The following is a 16,376-nucleotide window of genomic DNA, read 5'->3' on the forward strand; positions in this document are numbered from 1 at the left end:
GTTGGATGAAGTGTCTGTGGGTTGAGAGAAATGGGTGCCTAAAAAAGACAAAGACAGTCAGCTTCTTTTAGACTGTCTTTGGGGAACTTGAACTAGGACCTAGGAAGAAAGGAAAGGTCCCAATGCTGCCGGTGTCCTGGACGCAGAGTGAGCTGACATGACAGCAAGCTATACTTCGGGGTGGGATGTGGACAGTAGAGTGACTCGGATGAACCCGTGTCCAGGGCATCTCTTCCTGTTTAGGACTTCAAACTGTTGAATGAAGTTTTATTCCAATATAATCTCAAAAGACACCTGATTGTTATTGCTAAATATTGATAGAGGGAAAAAATCTTAGGTTATTTTTTCACTAAAATAAAAATAAATCATTTCTCTTATTAGCACTTTTTTCTTAGGGCTCGGGTGAATCTAGAGTCATATATGTAAAGCAAATACAGGACTGCACCACCAGCCCTGAGAAAATGTTAAGTGCATTAAATGAAAGAAAATTACTGATCACCCCACCAGTTATAATCCTTCAGGGAAAACAAAAACAAAAACAATCCTTTTTCTTTTCTGGTCACCTGTTTGCTCCTTGTTGTGTGACTGAATTCTCTCCTACAGGGTGGTCCTCGAACCCCCTGCCAGGCATCTCACCCGTACCTCGCTTCCTGTTTTATATCTGCTGCCCTCATTCTTCCGGGCCCAGATCAGGTGGGTGGGTTTCTCTCCTGCTCACTCCCTTGTGGCCATTTTCTATGTGACTCCTTCACTGAACCCCACGTCAAGGTGAGACCCGGCCAGGTGAACAGTGTTCGTAAGCTGCCTGGGTGCTGGGAGCAGGCGGCCAGCAAACCCTGCCTGGAACGCGGCACAGAACTCGCTGACTTGCTCACTTCCTCCCGCCTGTGTGTTTTGTCGGATTCCTCCTGATGCCGGGTTTTTTGGTGGGGGCAGGTCAGTGGTGTGAATGAGAGGCAGGACCTGTGCTTTTTGATAAGGATGCTTGATCAGTGTGGGTCACAGAATAGTACTCCATTGGTACAGAGCCCACCTGGAAAGGCCCGACTTGGGGCTTCTCAAGTGAGGTCCTGACCCCACAGGGGCCAAAGAGCACTCCTTCCCTGGCCTGAGGCCCCTGCCCACTCCTCCTTTTTGGGCGAGCTCAGCTCTACCTACCCCTTGTGCTTTCTCTGCTCCTTGGGCTGCTCTCTCCAGGATCTTGAGGGGATGAATATGAGGCAGCTGCCATCCTGGATGCTTCTGTTATGTGGCTTGAAGGGAAGTGGTGAGCTGCCTGCCAGCCCTCACTACCACATCCCTAAGCCTGTGGCTGCCCTTTTGGTCTTAGCTCCTTCCTCTGGCTTCAGGTCTCAGGCCGTGGCCTAGCTGTCTGCTGTGTGACCTTCAGAGCTGGTCCTGCATAGGGCAGGACAAGATACCAATAGCAGCTTCACTGGGTCTATTTGGACAGGCAGCTGAGATAATGCCCCTGTGAAGTTTGGAGAGATCAGTGCGATGGGGTGAGTGTGGATTACTGCAGCAAAGCAGTGGGTGGTTGGTGTGGGTGACTGCAAGGTTTAGTGGAGTAGGTTAGTTTAGATTAGTGTGACAAGTATAGAATAAAATTAGGCACAGGAGAAGTGACTTTGTAGGGGTTTTTGAGTTAAACAGAAACAGAAAACCCTCTTTGAGACTGTAAAAGGTCCTGAACCCTCAACTCAGCTGTAGATCCATGGTGCTCTGTGGCTACTACCTCAATGCCACCAGGGCACAGTGGCCTCCATGAGCAGGTCTAAACAGTAACCCCAGATCTGATGGTTGCTGCGCTCGAACTGGCACTTCTATCACATCTAGCATAGTTCCTATCTCAGAGATAACGATCTCTAGGTGTGTCTTTTTCAATTTAGCTAGGATGTATGGAATTATGACATGCCCATCAAAGATTAAAAGCTTTGTTATTTTAAACAGTTGATTTACTGTAATACATTTTTGTAATTAATAGAAAAAATAAGTATTTACTGAGAATAACTTGGGCTGTCTCACTGCACATAAATTGGGTCCCTTTTTCCCGCTCTTGAGAAGCCCTTTTCCTGCTCTTGAATGCCTCGCTCTCTCTCTCTCTCTTTTCATATCTTTAAATTTCTTTCAATAAAAGCTAATTTTGTTTCACTTAAAAAAAAACAATCAACCATGTATACCTTGAACCCACCCTTCCTTGGGAGAGTGGGAACTCTATTAGTTCTTTCCTCTGGCAGCCCTCAAATTAAATAACACAAAAGAAACTTTCTTTTTTTCCTCCAGACACTGGTGGTATTAAGTTAACATAGGTTCCATAGTAGGCTAGTGCTGTGGATCAGTGTAGTAGGTTAATGTAGAAGTATAATTAGTGCAGTGGGTCAGTGGGATGAGTTAGCAGAGTGAGTTAAAGGAACAGATTAGTATAGAAGATCAGTAAATAATAAATAAATAAATAAATAAATAAATAAATAAAAATAAAGGCCCTCCCGTTTTTCGTCGATTTGCTCGAGCGGGCCCAGTAACGTGTCCATTGGAGACTTTGTTGTTACTGTGTTTGGCATATCAAATACGTCATGGGGAGCTTGCCAGGCTCTGCAGTGCGGGCGAGATACTATCAGCAGCTTGCCAGGCTCTCCGAGAGGGGCGGAGGAATCGAACTCGGGTTGGCCATGTTGGCTGCATGCAAGGCAAACGCCCTACCATTGTGCTATCGCTCCAGCCCTATTGCTCCAGAAGATCAGTAGAACAAAGTAATTCAGCGGGTAGTGGACTGGGCTCTGAGGTCGGAAGGCATGGTAAATTAGTAGAGTTGGATAATGTAGTGAATTACTATAGTGGTAATATACTAGGTTAATAATGACTCATACTAGTTCCCATGTTCATGTTTATCTTTGATTTCCTTACACCACTGAACAGTTCATGAGCAACAGTTTAGTTTTCTGCAGTCTAACTCAATCCTGACACTATTTACCTGGAGTAGAGTCAGACCCTATGACTTAGCACCAAACTCACACTCACTGACACTTCAGATGCCAATCACAAAATCCTGGTGACTCTGACATAGGTGAAAATAAGATCCATGGCTATGAGCCCCTCTTGGGACTGGGATAATTTTTGAGAGTTCATCACAGAACTCAGCAGTATTGTTAGATGACAGGTTTCGCATAAGAGGATCAGGGGCTGCAAGTAAAAGCATACAGGAGATGCAGGCAGGATGTCTCAAGAAGCGGAGTGTAGCCGTGCTTTCTGTGGGTGCAACCCTCTCCAGCTCTCCCTGTCCCCCACTCTGAAGTTCCGAGTCAGACCTTTTGGACCAAGTTTGTCATTTACCCAGCGTCCCTTCCCAGAGGTTAGAGGATGGCACCAACGTTCCCTTCTTCCACTCACAGGAAATGCCTGGCCATGTGCCTGCTTCCTTAGCTGGGATCCAAAGGTCACCTCAGTAACATACCAGAAAACTTTTGGCTCACACCCGTCACTTGGGAATTCCAAGGAATTCCAGGAGCTCTGTGCCAGAAATCAGATGGAGATCAAACACAGATTTTTTTAAAAAAATTTTTTGCTTTCTGTTTGGTGGGGCCACACCCCTCTGTGCTCAGTGCTTAATCCTAGCTCTGCAATCAGGATCACTCCTGGTGTGCGGGACTGTGTGTGGTGCCAGGTTTCAAATCCAGGTAAGCTGTGTGCCCAGACAGACTTATCTTAAATCATCCATCTAGATACCTATTGTCTAGCCACATGCGGCAGTGTTTGTGGATTATACTGGCTTGGTGTTTAGGAAAGGGAATCTCTGGACAGTGCTCAGGGGATTGTGTAGTGCTGGGGATGGAACCTAGGGTTCTCACCTACATATAATTCACATTCGTTCTTATAGCCACCTTCCTGGCCCTTAATTTATTATTTTACTTATTTGGGGAGTATCCCCAGGAGTGCTCAGGGAGCCCCAGGGCCACTCTTACTAATAAGCTGTTTTGTTTCTTACGTACTAAGTTGTTTTGGCCTGGCTGTCAAGCCTGACTTACTCAGTGCTTAGACCTGGCAGTGCAGTGCTGCTCAGGTCCAGCAGTGCTGGGAACCCCCAGGGACATTCCTGGTGGTGCTCAGGAGTCCATGCTATGACTGACACCTAACTCAGAGCCTCACACATGCCAGCCATGTGCTCTAGCCTTTGGAGGTTTCTCTCCAGTCCTGCAAATACATGTTGTTGTTCTAAATTATAAATCACTATATCACAACTAGTTACAGTAAATTATTGCAAAATATAAACAAATTAATGTAGCTGCTATAACCCAGTGGGTGGGGCGCTTGCTTTGTACATGGCTGATCCAGGTTTGATCTCGGGAATGCCATATGGTCCCTGAAGCACCCCTAGGAACAACCCTAAGCACAGAACCGGGCACAAGCCCTGAACACTGCCTCTGTGGCCAAAACAACAAGAAAATAAAAAGAAATGTATAGCACATGATCAGAAGGTTAATGTAGTGGATTAATGTAGTAGATTAGCTTAGTCAGTTATTGTCATAGATCAATATAGTGATTATATGGTAGGATGGTATAGTTGGTTATTTAGAAGGTTTGTGCAGTAAGTACAGAGGTTAGTGTAATAGATTAGTGTTGGAGAATAATCTGTACAACTGTGCTCTAGTTTCAGTTGTGCGGATCACAGTGGTGGATCAACATTAATTATTAGTAGACTTAAGATTCCAGGCCCCACCTTAACTAGTCTGTAGACTTTTGAGCTTAAATTTTTTTACTCTATGATACTTTATACTGGTTTGTAAAATCTTAGCATGCCAAAGGTTGTGTGTTCATGGGCTTTCTGGACGGCTCTCTCTCACCGCCCGCATTCAGTGCTCTTGAGTCGCTGTGTGTGGCCTGGATCGGGACGGCTGTTGGCCAAGGGTAGACGAAGGAAGAAACGAGGGCCAGGGGGCCAGGCTGGTCGGTATCAATTGTAGTTTATTCCAATCCTCTTTACTCCTGTATATCCTCTGCCTCCTTCTCTCCTGGGCCCCAATCTGGAACCCCTTCTCCTTCTGGCTCTGATCTGGATCTCTGGAGCCCGAGCTCTCTCACTTCTCACTCTCTCTCTGAGCTTACATTCTTAGTTTATATAGCAATCACGTAGGTGGTGACACAAAGGTGGGTTGAACATTAACAAATCAACAAAGAGAGGTAAGACCACTCCTCCTGGAGATTAACTCAAGGATAAACTCTCATCTAAAGAGATTACTCTAGATTACTAGGAGATCCGCTCAAGGGTGGGATCCTAACAAGGGTGTGTTCTTTCCCCAGCTAGTAATCTACTTAAATAGTTGTAGTAAATCTACTTTTAATATTTCTAGCAATGTCATTCTGTGTGAGCACGGTAAGAGATATAAACATCTCACTATACATTCCGCAGTCCTCAGGCTAGGTTAGTCTTCCTAGCCCCGGCAGGGTCCTAGTCCCGTTGTTACTTACATTGGATCATGACAGCATTTGTCCATGATCATGTCCTCAACTTATAGCTGAGTATCGTGGGGCTTTGGCCTGGCCCGTTTCGATGCCAGGGTAGCTCACAGCTTGCCCTGGGTCCATTCAGTCCCTCATTGGGAACCTGCTTTTGGTGTACTAGAAACTGGGGTCAACTGAGTCAAGAAAGCGGATGCCCAGGAGTAAATATTATTCAGAGTCAATCAACTCCCAAGTTACAAAGCATAATATTAACTGTCTTCCTGTGCCCATACAGAAAGGACATTGCTTTAAGGTAAACTATTCAAAAGACATAAGGAGAAGAGAAAGGCAGTATTAACTTATAATACAAGTTCAGTGCCCTGGGATGAGTGTGATCCGATAAACATAACATAATTACCTGAGGAAGAACAAAACAGTGTTATCCTACACCGGTTGATAGATATATATGCTAGGTTTAAATCTGATGTGCTTAATTTTGTTTTATAACAGTAACAACAAGTCTCATGATGGAGACATTACTGGGCTTACTTGAGCAAATCGATGAACAACGGGAGGATAGTGCGACAGTGTGACAGCTGTACTGAATTATAATTTACAGGATGTTCTGGTCTAGTGTAGAAGTTTCCATTTAACATATGTACATACTGTGAGGCCATCATCGCTACCATGACCATAGAAATGTCTCTCCATCTCCTTGAACCCCTGGTTTAAAATAGAGACCACCACCGGCAGTCCTTAGGGCTACCCTTGATGCTGCTCAGGGGGCCCTGTAATATTAGGGGTTAAAATCAGGGCCTTGCACATGCTATAGGCATGGATTCCACCTTTAAATTTTATCCCTGGCCCTCTTGTGCTCCTTTCAATGACCTTCCACTTTCCTGTGCTAGCCTTACTCTAGGCTATTTTTATTTGGATATTGAAGAATGAATTGATTTGGATTTATCAAGTATAGTACAACTACCTACTAGATGTGGGAACTATATAATAAAATACACTGGAAATTAAAGGAAACAATTGGGAGCATGTTGTTGGTTCTAGACTCTCTGGGGAGAAGTGGAAAGATTTTCGAAATAAGACCTTTCCAATTTGGGAGGGCCAGAAGCCTGAGACTATAGCAGGAAACCTTTGAATGGTGTGAGTAAAGAAAGGATGAGTTATGGAGAGAGATGTGGCAGTTGTTTTTGCATGTAAGGCCCTGTACACACACACACACACACGCACACACACACACATACATACACACACACAGGCTAGTTAGCTTCATAGAGGGTGATTTATTTGCAAAGAGCAAAGTGGTTGGTGCTGTGAATAGGTGATAATCAGATGTTAATGCCAACGTTCACAGCAGAATGTGTGAACACCAGAGACAGTTCATGTCAGAGTATTTTTAGAATGAAAGCTGTATGTTCACCATCTGTGTACAGGGAAGGGGTTTAAGAAGAAGGAGAGTGAGTGGAGAGATAAGGTGCATGCCTGGAATGCAGCCAACAGCAGATCTGATACCAGTTTCTTCCCCAGCACTGCCAGGTGCAGCCCTTGAGTGCCACAGAATGTCACCCCTGAGGTTAAGTGGTAATTTTCCCTGGGTCACATCACTGAGAATCACATGGAGGGGCCTCCAGGCCTCCTGGGCAGATCCATTTGGAATATGGCAGATAACAGTTTATTTATAAAGTGAAACATCAGATGAGCATGAGTCAATAAACTATATTAACCTTGAACATTGATATTGAGCACCAATAATTACTTTTCTATTTATGCCTAGAGTTTTTATATCTAAAAGAGGAAACATTTTCAAAAAAAACCCCACAATACCATGCTTGTAGGAGTTAACATGGGGACTTATCTGCTTTGTAAGTGTGTTGGTTATGAATTCAAACACCTGATGTCCCTTGTATGAAAAGTATGTCCTGGCACCTCTGCTCTGTGATCCTGGCAGCTCTATCATTGGTGATCCCTGGCATTGTGAGTGATTTCCAACTGCACTGCAGCCAGGAGTGTGCAATATTCACAAAAAAGGGGTGCAACATAGACATGTCCTACAAGTTGAAAGATCTGTGACCATCATGTACAGGAAATGTAACCATGGCAAGCATATGTGTAAGCACCACTATGATCCCTGGTGAGTATCACAACCAGAACATGTGTCCCTCAACTCAAAGGTCCAGGTCTGGTGAAGCGTGTATTTGAGCACTGCCATGAAAGGCATGCAAACCACTGTGAGCATTGCCTCCAGGTGCACAAGCACCCTAACCTGATGTGTGATCTGTGGCATGTACCTGGCTAAGAATGTGTCAACATCACAGCTAGGTATGCATGCAATGATAGCAACAGAGGAAAGACAGAGGGAGAAAATAAAAATAGTGATAATACAGAGGGGAGGGCATCATTTGTCTTACACACGGCTGACCTGGTTCAATTCCCCAGCACCACATAGGCTCAGTCTGCCAGGATTAATCCCTGAGCACAGCCTGGTGTGACCCAACATTCAAAAATGAATAAAATAAAAAGTTATAAAAAGAAACCCGTCGTAATGTATTTGAGTTTAACAATAAATTCTTTGTGTTATTTGATATCCTGCCAATGTTTCCCCTTCTCCATCCTCTGTTTGCATGTGTGAGGTCTATAAATAGTTGGTTTGAGTCAGACAATCTCCAGGTGGCAGTTAGTGGACCTGTTCCCTTGGAGCTTTCAAACTCTTGTTCCCTCCATATCTCTCTGTGTCCTAGAGGATGTGCCTGCTTCTGATGTCAGTGATTGTCTAGCATGACTCCCTGTCTCCTGCATCTGTGGCTGTGAGCTGTGGTGGCATGCTTGCTGGCTTCTCTTCTGCACTTGGGTCTGATAAGAGGTACAGGGAATGCCCATGCAGACTGTTGCCCACTCATAGCAGCTGGTTATCCTTGTTTAGGAATGTTTGATGATTTGTTATTCAGATTCCCATGAAGTCAGCCTTGCTCACTCCCAGAGTCTTTGTCGGTCCTTCCTTCCTCCACCCACCTCCACTGTTTTCTGTCTCCTCATGCCCCTTCCCTTCAGCTCAGCCTTCATTCTTAGCTCACAGTGTCCATGGTATAAGGTTTATTATTTATTTCATTTTTGTCTGTTCATCAATTTTTATATCCTGTGTTGAACACTTGAATGAAATCGTCTAGTACTTTTCTTTTTACTTTCGATTTATCTTGCTTTACACAATCTCCTGAAGGTCCTCCTATTTTGCTATGAATGGCAAATGTTTTATCTTTTATAGATAAATAATAGAATTCTATCACGTAAATGGGCATCTGCTTTTTTCCAATCATGTTTCAAAGGGCACTTTAGTTTTTCCTGTATTTCAGTTAATGTAAATAATGTTGCAGTAAACTTTGGGCTAGATAGAACTTTTTGAATTAATATTTTCATATTCTTCAGATCAGAATAGGATTGCTGGATCTATGAATGGGTTTATTTTCGCTTCTTAAAGATGCTCCATTCCATACATATTTTTTTCTGTTAGCCTTTTAATGCTATAGCAGACACTGTTGGTCATTATATAATACACTCAAGGGTGCTGTCTAATTCTGTGATCCCTTCTACAGAGGATTTGTACTGTAAAATCAGAACTGTCTACATCAACATTTTGGTGACATGATTCTTTCTTTCACTTTTTTAATTGAAGACAACAACTGATCATCTGGCACATCCATCAGCTGATTTGTGGTTTTGTTCATTCAGCTGTAGCAAATTCATTTTCCCAGTACTGATGTACAAAAATTTAGGGGCCAGTGAGATTTTCCTTGGGTGTCAAGGCCATTGTTCCCTGGTAAAATGGTCACCAGTACAGGAAAGCTGCTGAGACTAGTTGGACCAGATTGCCTCCAGCTGCAGATATTTGTACTGATCCACAGTCCTCACCAGAACTGAGAACAAAGAGACCTTGAATAGCCGACAGACAGCTATGGAATCTGCGCCTGGCAGACTTGGCAGATTTTGCCTGGGCCAGCCTGGGGATTAACCTGCTGCTGAGACAAGAATAAACTACCACACACCCTCTTTCCTGCAGTTGTCTTGACTTAGTAGGAAGCCACAGGGAAGCTTTCAAGGGCCATGTTTTCTTTTCAAAAATTCAGTGAATTTTTTTAGTTGGTTGAGCTTATGTGATACACACTACTGTTACTGGTGGTTTTCCATGCACATAATTCCAACCCTCTACTCCTCATCACCTGTGTACCCACCTCCCTCCTCCAAAGACCCCAACACTCCTCCCTTTCAACTCCCACGACCCCAACCAACACAAGTGTATGGATCACTTCTCTCATGTTAGACCTAAATATATGTGGCAAGATAGCAACAAAGTACCGAGGGCCAGGCTATGTATCCTAGGCCTGAAGTTTGCAGTGATTTTGGCATTTAAAGTAAATATCTGTTTAATATCAAATTGTCTTTATATTCATGTGAGTGCCTCCGATGAATTAATGCTGGGAAATGTTGAGTATGGCTCCAAGTGTTGGTGGAGGACTGTTGTGTGCAGCCAAAGAGCCAAAGGGTCTTAGGGACTTGTTGCGTGGCGTGTGAAAGCTGGACCCAGGGGGATAAAGACGAAGCCCCCTCACTGGCTGCTCTGGACTGTCTCTGGGCCTGCCCTCTAAGTAAGCTGCCCTGTGTCTCTCATAAAGGAGGTGTCACCCCCTGGGTTACAGTCTTTTTCCCAGAGGCTGTTCAAGTGTCCTAGCCCACTGTAGCCTCTAAGCCTCTTCCCAGCTTCCTTCTTTCCTCCTCACAACAGCCCTGTGAAGGAGCCATCTTGTCTACTGGGAGCCAGCAGGCAGGGAATAGAGAAATCAAGGTGTTCGCTCAGACTTAAGGGACAGAGATGGGATTTACTCAAGTCTCTCTGTTTCATTCTGTGTAAGATTTGGCAGCCCTGCCACCGGTCTAGAAAAGATGGATCGACGTACTCAGAGCAGTGTGGGAAAGGATGTCTGAAAGAAATATGTTGGTGTGCATGTCCCTCCCACAGATTCTTGGCTTCCACAGAAAGGTGCTTGAGGTGGACGGTTGCAGCCAGTAGGAGTCGCTGTGCAGAGACGGTCCTTCGAATGGCTCCACCAATCCCCATGCTCTCTCAGCACCAGCCTTTCCTGCCGGGTCTCAGCCAAAGCAGGTCTCTGACTGATTCGGCCTTTTCTTACTTGGCTTCCTTGTGTATCAAAAGCAGATTCTGTCCTTGCAGAGGATGAGTTTTGGTATTCCTTGCACCGGAGAATTGGTAGACCCATCTGCATGTCTGTGATGTCTGCTTAAGTGGAGGTGTCTCCTTCCTTTCCCAAGGTACACTCACACTTCTGCACCTGTGTCCTGTTTTCATAACAGGAAGACCTACACACTTTTTCAGCAAAAAAGCCAGAGCTCCCATTTCCCATGGCCTGAAACCACGTTGGCTTGACTCTGCTGGGAACGTGCTCCTGTTTGCCGTTTCCTGGGCTGCTTCTAATTAAGACAGTGTCGGTCGGCTTATGCTTTCCCTGACACACTCAGTTGGAAAGAATGGATTTTCATGCTCATCCATGCCATTGTTTTTCTCTGCTTCCTTGTTTGCTTAGGAGAGCATGCCTAAGAGAGCCCTCTTCCTCGAATCACATTGTTGTCCTCAGCTGCCCTGCTCGGTGGGCTCCCTGGGACCGACGGAAGCAACTCTGGGAAAAGCCCTGGGCACATGATCTGGCTAAAAAGAAGGAAAAATGCTGATTCCATGTTTTAAACAATCATTGAAGGAGCTTTGTTTTTTTGTTTTTTTGTTGTTTTTTTTTTTTCCTTCTCCAGAGGAAACCTTAAGCATGAACTCATGGATTCATACTGTTTATTTCTAAGGCTGCTCACTAATGAGTTGTGTTTGCATATGGCCTGAGAAACAAAATACAAAACAAAACCAGATTCATTTCTTAGGATAGAGGGGCAGCCCCTGGTGCCTCCCTCACCAAACACAAGTCCAGACTCTACACTGAGGGCAGAATGTGGCTCTAATCTGGTTTTACCTGATTTATGAGTTGTTCTCATCACATTTTGGGGCGCACCTGGCTATGATCAGGTGCTAATCCTGGGGGTGATTGGGTGCTCGGGATTGCACTCTGGCCTCATGCTTGTGAAATATCTGCTTCAACACCCCCCAGATCATTTTTTTAATTACCTTTTTAATATTTTTGGTTTTGGAGCTATACCCGTTGATGCTCGGGACTTAACTCCTGGCTCTATGCTCAGGGATCACTACTGGTGGTGCCTGGGGAACCATAATGGTACCAGAGATAGAACCTGACTCAGCTGCAGGCAAGGCAGTAACCCCTGTTCTATCGCTCTAGGCTCCCCTGACATATCACATTACTAAGCAGCTGGGGAAAAAAAACAAAAACAAGACAAAAAGACCCTGAAGAATGGTATTTCCTGCCTTTCTGATTTCTTCAATCTGAAACTTCATGGACGGTTTTCCTCAAGCAGGGACTGCAGCTGGTGCCCTGCCTCAGTGGCCAGATGACATCATCTGGAAGAGCCCCTGCTGCTCCTTGCCTGGCCTTTAGGGAGCAGATTGGCTTACTGTGCTGTGGCCGGGGGCCCTATCCCAGAAGAATGGGGTCCCTGCACAGGTTTTGAGGAATTCACAGAAGGAAGTAAGATGTACTTTGTGGGAAGGAGTAGTTTACCCTCTAAACAGGTACACTATTGTAAGCCTCCTACAACACCCTGACCCACCTCCAGCCCCCCAGAGGGAAGGAATTTGAGCTGTGTGTAGTCACCTTCTCCCAGCTGATTGTAGGATCCTGTCAGGGTGACCTGTGGACTCAACAGCCAATGACTGATCAAAATCAAACCATCCTAGATTCCTTTGGGACTGAAGAAGCATGTCCAGGCTGATCTGTCCACTGTCTGCAGCTGCTCTGTGGTCAGAGGCTCTATACTCAGCCACCCCTTCGGAATGACCAGGGTTTGCCAAGAATGGGTGATGTTTACCAGTCTGTGGACACATCTGTTACCCTCCAAAGCTCCTGCCCTCTCAGGCCAGGCACTTGCAAATCCTGTGCTTCTCTCTGCTGGGAAGCTTGGACCAAAGTATTCTGTGCTTGCTTCTCTCTTAAGTGACACAAAAACTACCTTCCATGAACAACAGGGCAGGACATTCTCATTGCTGGGAGCAGTGGTTTAGCTGACACTGGTTTGCACAGGGGACAGACACACGTGGTCGGTGCCTGGTTACTGCAGTGTGGGCCCTGATCATCCTGTGTGTTGGCTATTAGTTCTGGTTGTGTCTTACCCTTCAGGAACTGAAGCCTGTTCCCTCTGTGCTCCCTGGCCCCTGAAGCTCATATACCAGTGCTCCTTGATTAGCCCTGGACATAGAGAGTGTACTAGGACACAGAGCTAGCAGGAACTTCCACTACTTCTGAGGTTCTGCCCAGGTCCTACCACCTGCATCTGCAGTGAGGTGGCATTGGTCTGCCTAAGGAAGCCAGGCTCACTTCTGGGCAGGGCCTGTGTGTGCTTTTAGCCAGCTGTGCTTTTTTTAGCCTGGATCTGGAGGGTGGGGAATGCCTCTGGGCAGTGTTCTTGTTCCGTTTCCTCCAAACTGTTTGCTTTTCACTCCTGCTAAGGAAGCTCAAGCAGAGCACAGGGCATCAGTCCGAAGCTGTTGTGTTCTCATAAATTGCAAAATTTGATCAAGGAGAGGAGAGTGTATGCTTGACTTATAGGAAACACACCTAAGGGGGCTGAAGCCTTCAGTGAACATCAGGGTTCAGATGCCCTCTGGGGAAGCCAGGGTGATGCAGGGGGGATTCCCGTGATTGTAGAAATTCCTGGGTCGTGCCTTCATTTGTGCTCTCCTGAGCACAAGGGCAGTGCCTGCATTGGTTGTCAGTTTTCTTTAGGGGGATGCAGTTGACCACCCTAGACAGGTAGGAGGATCGTCTGAAGAATGGCCCCCATCTCTTTGTCTGTAAGGCCTTGTTCCCCTGCTGGGTTCAGGAGCCTTCCAGATTGAGAGGCCCTAGTGTTTCATCAGACTCTCTATGCTTGGTTGCTGGGATGCTCAGACTTGCTTCCTTATCATTCCTGCTAATCTCCTTTTCTGCCATTGTTGACTTTTCCCCATTGTGCTGATTCTCCAAGCAGCTTTAGTGATTGTCTTGTGCACTTTTTATGGGCTTCTTCAAATAGTTGGCAAGACGCAGACAGACAGGGTAAGAACAAAAGTAAATATCACTGGGTTAAAATTATGTGTTTTTTTTTAAGCCATGACCCCTATTTTTTAAAAAAAAATTTTCTCTGATAAAGAATATATTAAATACTAACTATATAAGTACCAAAATTTGGGGGGGGAGGAGTGGGTAAAGACGCTATTTAAAAGTGATTTCTGGTGCCTGAGTGACTGGTACAATGGGCAGGGCGCTTGCTTTGCATGTAACTGACTTAAGTTTTATCTCTGGCACTTCATATGGTCCCCTAAGCTCACCAGGAGTGATCCCTGAGCACAGAGTCAAGCCCTGATGAGCATTACTGGGTGTGGTCCCCCAAAAACAAAAACCGAAAGAAAAGAATGACTTATTTGGGGCCTGGAGTGAGAGAGAAAGCAAAGGAGTTAAGATGTGTGCCTTGCGTGTGGCTGACTGGCTTGATCCCTGGCACCACAGGATCTCCTGTGCATATAGGTAGGTACAGTCTTAGAGGCCCTGAGCACTGCCACATTAGAGTCTAGGTTTCTGTCTCAGCACCCCTGGCCCAAGCAGCACTGCATTCTGAGGTCCTTGCATTGAATTGCCTGCCTGTTGACAGAAGACCACCAGGAGAGAAGCCAGGCCTCCTGAATCGCTTAGGAGATTCCTCCTACCAGAAATATTCCTTGGAAGAGGGGTGCAGATGGGTGGATGCAACAGGAGACAGGCACAAAATTCCACCTGCCAGGGATGCAGTCTGCAGGGAGCACTTAGCTGCTAATGACCTGGGTGCAGCCTGGAGGCACTGTCTCTCCTCTAAATGCAGTGGTCTCTATAGGGAATAGATCCTCCAGGACCTGGGTGCAGCCGTTTGTCATCAGGCCAACTGTACATACTCTCACACTTCCATGCTGGCATTTCCTGAGTCCAGTCATTGGCACTTGGCATTCTGACTGGCACCTCGGGTTTCTGTGCCCCGAATAGAACTCCTTTGTCTTTTCAATTGGGAGTTTACTAGTCTTTTTAATAGAAATTGATCTGGACTCCACGTTCAAGATATTTGCTTCCTAGCAAATATCCTAGATATCCTAGATATTTGCGTAGATTTGAGTGTTCGGCCCTATGGGGCTGGGCTGGCCTCCTGGCTTTCTGTGGATGTCGTGAAACACTTGACATACTTGACCTACAAAAAGTATGTCAAACACTTGACATACAAAAAGATTTGAAGTCTTTTCCCCGCCCTAATTTTATTTTATTAAAGCACCATGACTTACAAAGTTATTCACAGATGGGTTCTAGACGTACAGTGTTCCTTCCGCCAGTGTTCCCAGGTTGTCTGCCCTACTCCCTTCCCAGCTTGTCATCTCAACAGGCACCTTTTTAAATTGCTTATTAAAGTTTGAGTCTCATGATTTCAGTGTTGTTGACTCCGTGGTTTGGATATTTAACTCCACCATTCCTTAACACCAGCAATGTACTTTGATCCTTGTAGCTGTTGCTTCTCATCTGTTACTTCTCCCTCACCCCTTCCCTTCTCTCTTTCCTTCTCCACCCTATATGTTGGGACCAAGGTAATCTAGGCATCCTCCCTATAAGCCATTGCCTTTTCTCATCCAATTACTCTAAATTCCACAAATAAGTGCTATTATCTGTGTTTATCCTTCTTCTTCTATCTTACTTCATTTAACATGATATCTTCCAGTTCCTTCCATATCGCAGCAAATTGCATGATTTTATCATTCCTTGGGCTGGAGCGATAGCACAGCGGGTAGGGCGTTCGCCTTACAAGCGGCCAACATGGCCGACCCGAGTTCGATTCCTCTGCCCCTCTCGGAGAGCCTGGCAAACTACCGAGAGTATTCGATATGCCAGACACAGTAACAACAAAATCTCCAATGGAGACGTTACTGGGCCCGCTCGAGCAAATCGACGATCAACGGGAGGGCCTTTTTTTTTTTTTATCATTCCTTGCAGCTGCATAGTACTCCCCTGTCTATAAACACCACACCTTTATGATCCACTGATCTGTTGTTGGACATCTAGTTTGACTCCAAATTTAGCTATTGTCCTGAGTATTACAATGAATAACGGTGGGCATACATCCTTTTGCATGAATGTTTTTCTGTCATAGGGGTAGATACTCAAAAATGGAATTGCTGGGTCCTATGGGAGCTCACATTTAAGTTTACAAAGAGTCCTCTGTACTGTTTTTTAATGTTGAACCAAACAACGTTCCCACCAGAGGTGGAGGAGAGTTCCTTTTTCACCACATCTCATCCAGCACAGATTGTTCCCATTATTTTTCATATGGAAGTGCTTGAAGTCTTGAAGAAATTTTGGGTGAAGTGTTGTGCAGTGTGGAGTCTGGGTTTGTGATTCTATGAGCAAGATTAAACATAAATATATCTCACTCAGGTTCTGTCATGGGGATAGCTAGGTGCCCAGAGAGAAGCCCTGAACTAATTCTGATTCCATTTCTAGTTCTTACAAACAGAGTGACGTTAGCAAACTTACCCAGTCTTTCTTACTGAATTCTCATTTGCCAAATATCAGGACTTCTAAGCTGATTATAATTGTTTGTCTCCCAACCATCCTTCTCTTTCTCAGACAATTTTTGTTTGTTTTGGTCACACCCAGCAGTGCTCAGGGCATACTCCTGGCTCTCCACTCAGGGATCACACCTAGGGTAATTTGAGGGAACCATATGTGGTGATGGTGGTTGAACCCAGGAGGACTGTG

The 16,376-nt window shown here is 45.3% G+C and overlaps 1 protein-coding gene across 1 annotated transcript in view; it reads left to right on the forward strand.

Annotated features, from left to right (window-relative positions):
- PXDN (peroxidasin) overlaps nt 1–16,376 on the forward strand; it is an 85,326-nt gene that overhangs the window by 14,964 nt on the left and 53,986 nt on the right. The gene's annotated exons all lie outside the window — the stretch shown is intronic.

This window comes from Sorex fumeus, unplaced genomic scaffold (genome assembly GCF_029834395.1).
Source record: "Sorex fumeus unplaced genomic scaffold, SorFum_2.1 ptg000006l, whole genome shotgun sequence".
Lineage (NCBI taxonomy): Eukaryota > Metazoa > Chordata > Mammalia > Eulipotyphla > Soricidae > Sorex > Sorex fumeus.